Here is a 5,766-nt window from a genome sequence, read left to right as displayed (position 1 = left end):
CCCTAAGGGTAGGCCCGCAATTATGACTTGATATTTGTTAACATGTACTCATCCCTAAGGAAAGGCCCGCAACTCTGACTTAATATTTGTAAACAAGTACACGTCCCTAAAGGAAGGCCCACAAGTCTGGCTTGTACATTTGTAAACAAGTACGCATCCCTAAAAGAAAGACCCATTACTCATGCTTAATATTTGTAAACCAGTACACTCCCTAAAGGAAGGTCCATAACTCTGGCTTGAACATTTGTAAACAAGAACGCATCCCTAAAAGGAATGCCCATTACTCATGCTTAATATTTGTTAAACAATACACATCCCTAAAGGAAGGCCCACAACTCTGGCTTAATATTTGTAAACCAGTACACATCCCTAAAGGAAGGCCCACAACTCTTACTTAATATTTGTAAACCAGTACACATCCCTAAAGGAAGGCCCACAACTTTGGCGTAATATTTGTAAACAAGCTCGGCTTTTGTATGCATATTCGAGTTAAAAGGTAGATCAAACCCGAAATCAACAACGTTGCAATCGTACCTAGGGGAACATGTTATACCAAATATCTACGATACGTAGACAGAATATCAATCTTGATCATGTTAAAGCATCGCGTTAGTTAGTGTGACATGTCCAGTTTAGACGGGTCACTAGAAAAACCTAGGTACTTTGCTAATATCAATGATGTCGCGAGTTGTACAAACACAAACAATTAAGTAGTAATGAAGCCTGTTAAAATATAAATCAATATTTGAAATTTGGTAACGTTTCGTTAAGAAAAACGGTTTCGTTACTTAATACGTAACAACTCTTTTTTACAATACAGATGACACAAAAGATGGTTATATTGTATTTTTCTATCATACATACAAAGGTCAAGGTTGACTATGTGTTATGTCTGGGTAAACCAATGTAGGTCATGAGGTCAGATGTTCAATTACCCCCAGTTACACCATCAAGGTTATTTGTTTGACCTCATACAGATACTAATATCCAAACTTTAAATTGTATTAAGGCTATTTTTCGGAATATGGAGGTATTATGATTCTTAAAGTCCTTGAAACTTGAAACGTAAAGACCTAGCACGGTAGTGTAGAAAATTAAATATTTCTTGCAAAAATCATACACGTAGGTCTTCAAGACAGTTTGAAACATTCACATACGACTTTGTATGTCAAAATATACATATTACTCAAGTGCTAAATTATGTCTTGAAATTGGTTGGTGTCCTTCTATCAACATGAGGAAAATGAAACGAACGTTTGGCAAAAGGTCAAGTGTTCAATTACTCAAGGTCATATGTTTGAACCAATACAATGCGCAAATTCTTTGTAAATTAATTTAAGGATGGCAACGAGTACCCGAGTACTCGATCGATGGTCCGAGTACTCGAGTACCAAATCACTACTCGAATGCTCGGGAAAAAAATATATTCTTTAAAAATCACAAAATACACGATTTACAGACAAAGTATCAGAACTGGATAGTTGCCAAGAGGACAATTTACGGTCCCTTTAATCCCCGCTGTGAACGAAATTGACCGTAATAAATTTATTGTGAACGTTGCATTTGTCAAAAAGGGCCCTATGTTGTAAATAGCACTGGTGTCATTTAGCGAAGTATTGATAGTGGGACATCTCCGACACAATTGTATTGTTTACCAATTAGAGAGTTTTCACCGAACAATGGACGGTGACGCGCTAATTAGTAACGACCCTTGCGAGCTTTGGTTCCTGAATGGCGCATATTTGGCAATGATTATCAAAAATGATTGGAGAATATCTTTATTCGGGAATAATGAATATTTATGAGGTAAACAACACTATTTCAGTATGAAAAACTGTCATTTTAAATATTATTTCGTAGAGTAAACAACGAAATAAGTTAATAGATATTGTACGTTTATTGTAAATCTGAATGATTTTTTTATAGTTGAGTGCAGTCTCAATCATCGAGACGCTCGAATTTAAGCAAAGTTTTACTTTCGATTCATATTGAAGTACATATGTTTGTATAAAATGAAATGAAAAGGACAAATTAAAAGCATGGAAAAACATATTAAGTTTTTTATATTGAATGTTCTATTTAGGTGCATACTGACAGTCTTATTTAAAGATGAAGATTGCCAACATGAACGACACATGTAAACACGAACTTGTATTTCCCGAAAACCAGTTCAAGTTATCCGAGTAATCGAGTACCCGAGTACTCGATCGGAATATTGTCCGAGTACTCGAGTACCAATTTTACTACTCGTTGCAATCCCTAATAAATACAAACAGCATAAACGGACCATACATTCATCAGAATATCTTAAAGGCCTTATTTGAAGGCCTTGTTTAAGGAATGTTTCGCATGATTATCCCTGTTGTGCATCCCCTGTTAAATGCACTGGTGTCACAGTAAGGGCCACTTTTTCAATATATTTGTTGATTGGCTCAGGGCCATAAAGGGTTGACTATTTCTATAATAAAACTTGAACTGCACAGCAGGATACTCAGATCCGACATGATAGGCAATCAATACACAGAGCTTGTGTACTATACACAGTGTAAGGGGTGGGGGTGGGGGGTCACTAATATAAGGCTTAAACTAGGCCTTTAAGGAATGTTTGGCATGATGATAATCCCCTGCTGTTCATCTCCTGCTAATTGCACTGTTGTTACAGTAGGGGCCGATTTCCTGTGTATTCGTTTATTGGCTCAGGGCCATTTAGGGTCCATTTCTATAATAAAACTTTCAAAACTGCACAGCAGGATACTCAGATCAGAGATCTGATAAGAGGGATCAAGGCAGGTAGATTAAGATCAATAAACAGAGGTTGTGTTCGATAAACTTTTTCTTTCGTTTTTTTTTTCTTTTTTTTTTTGGGGGGGGGGAGGGGGGTCACTTATAGAAGGCTTAGACTAGGCCTTTAACTGATAAAAAATGGATAACCGCCTTCGAACGGTCAGTTAGATACGAGTTCAGTTGAATCCGAGTCCTCTAGGGGCGTAAAGTATTTAACACGGACATAACCTCAAACTTGTCCAAACATCCATCAATTATTTCTAATATAAAAATTATAAGCCGCATCAGACTTAACTTGACTTAACTTAGCATTAACTTGAAAACAATAGTGGATATTTAAAAAAAACAACATAAACTGATGAAGTCATCTCAAGTACTCAACCATTTCCATTTTCTGCTAGAGTCAGTTCTACAAATTGTAGAAGGCGTTTCTTTAAGTAGTTATTAACTCTAGCGAAGTCAATATATGGTGATCATTCAGATGGGTTATTACCTAACGCGTTGACAACGGTTCCACCCGAAAAGTCCGCAGTCTGTGCTTCTGATGACTTCTACAGTACAACTATAGGTTTTACTGTAATATGTATAGCAGTACCCACCACAAGCGCAACTGAAAATATGATGATATCTAGATAATAATACAGTGGAGAAATAGCGACGTACCCTGTAACCAAGAAGAGGCACAATATCCAAGACCTTACATTGAACAAGAGAGACTGTTTAGTTTCATTGATTTTTTAACGTTAGGTTTTTGATTGGTCTTGAACAGTGTGCTTCATTTATAAAGAAAAAAAAAACAGTTCGATATATCGCGAATATCTCGTAGCCAATCCATGTTATTCGCTATTTTATATTGCGAAATTATGAAAAAGTACATTAAGTAATATGGAAAAAGAATTTTGATATTGAAAAAATTGACATAAAATTTTAATTATCATGGTCCAGAAACAGAATACTCACAAATACACACATACATGATCACAAAAGTAGATAGAAGAGTTGAAGTCAATCAATCAAAATATCGAGTACAGTTTTACAACTTATGTTTAGTGGGGTACTTGAAAGGACAGAAATTTGACTCATTTTGTGAACTGGAATGATATCCATTTTTGGACCAAAAAGTGACAAAAAACATATCTTGCGGACATAAATCTGCATACAAAAGATATTATTAAACGTCCTTTTCCCCATTATCTTACTTTCCTTTTATAGTGTGTGTATACAACGTGATAAATTGCGTCATAAATGCTACGTCGGAAGGCAATATTTTGCTTCGAATGAAGACTTAAAACAAAGATAACTTCACCATTTTAGATGAAACATAGCGCAGTCTACGCCTCTTACGAAGCCCCGCCTTCGGCCTTTTACCCGAGTTTGATTGCGAGTTTAGTTTCTTCAAACACTTCGAAAAACCTTTTCACAATACGGCCATCTGACGGAGCTCTGTCAAAACATTATTATGGAAACGGGTTTGCTGAAGTGTTTGAGGAAACTAATCACCTAATCAAACTTCGGCAATAAAACGAAGGCGGGGCTCTTCAGGTGGCATAGGCTGCCCTTTGTTTTATTTAAAATGGTGTAGGAAAATACAAGTTATTTTTTATTTAAGTCTTCATTCGAAGAAGTGTGTGTGTGTGTGTGTGTGTGTGTGTGTGTGTGTGTGTGTGCGCACGCACGCACACGGACGCACGCATACTCTCAAGTTGATTAAGCACATCAAAGACCTCGTTCAACCACTACTACATATACCATGCTTATTCTGAAACATGAACGTTATTACATTTTTAGCAATTTGTTAAAATACCATGTCTAATTCCAGCAATATTTAAGTCAAATAACACCTTTTTGAATCCCAATTGCAATACAATTAGAACAGTAATAAAAGAAGCAAATACCTTCAATGTTTTTCTTCAAATAAAATTTTAAAATATTATTTTTAGAACTTTTCACGCCAAACACCAAAATCAGAATGTTCATGAGAATCAGTATTTGCTCAATTATTGAGAAAAACATTAAAACCTGTTTTAGAACCAACAATTCTATAATATTCACATGACTGGTAAGGTGACCGGCATCATGAAATAACAGCTAACAGTAAATAATAATCATGACCTCATAAATACCGTAAATTATCTAATGATCACATATGTAGGAATGTTCATGAAGAGTCATGAAATCTCATAATTCCTCTAAAAGTAACCCTAAGTAAATAATACTGAAGATTAATAGAAACATGATTTTAGGCTGATTTTAAATGAACTAATTATTATACTATTATATTACATAAATGGAATAATGGTATATAATTCTACAAGTATTCGAATGTAAGTAATGATAGCGTTAGAAATTATTGTAACAAGGTTATACATTATTATTTCTAATGGTTAATCAAATCAGGCTTTCCACTAAAACAAGAATGAATCTATAAAATACGATCAGTGCTATATATTTAATTTTTTTTAAATAAAATTTTTCATCATAATAATCGCCTTAATCCAGCAAAGCCAAACATAAGTTGTTTATGTACATAACTTTTTTTATTATGCCGATTTATAAAATAAAAAAATGCATGTATACATTTACATATCATGTCCTTTTATCCTAACGATTTTAGTCATATGTGTAACGTCATAGATTCATATTTTATTTTATTGTAAAGAGGTTGTACTTAAACATCCCTCCGGTTTTACCAATTTCCATTGAGAACGTACCCAGTCAAGGGATGTAACGCTGTGTGGATATTGATTAAGTCATAATTGGTGGTGTGTAACCTACTGTTACTAGGCAACAGGAAGCTGTGTTCCTTTTTACGAAGTGAATCATATAATACAGTTTTCATACCCAAAATTCAAGTAAACAATTTCAATGGATTTTAAAAAATATTGCAAACGAGGAAAGAGTTTATGAAGGAGTATTCAGCATTCCTTTTAATCGACGATTTTTATCCAATCCAAAGCCAGCATACCCACTTCCTGTTTTGTT

Source organism: Mya arenaria, chromosome 1 (assembly GCF_026914265.1).
Source record: "Mya arenaria isolate MELC-2E11 chromosome 1, ASM2691426v1".
NCBI classification, from domain to species: Eukaryota; Metazoa; Mollusca; class Bivalvia; order Myida; family Myidae; genus Mya; species Mya arenaria.
The sequence above is the reverse complement of the archived record's forward strand: the minus strand, read 5'-3'. Positions refer to the sequence as shown.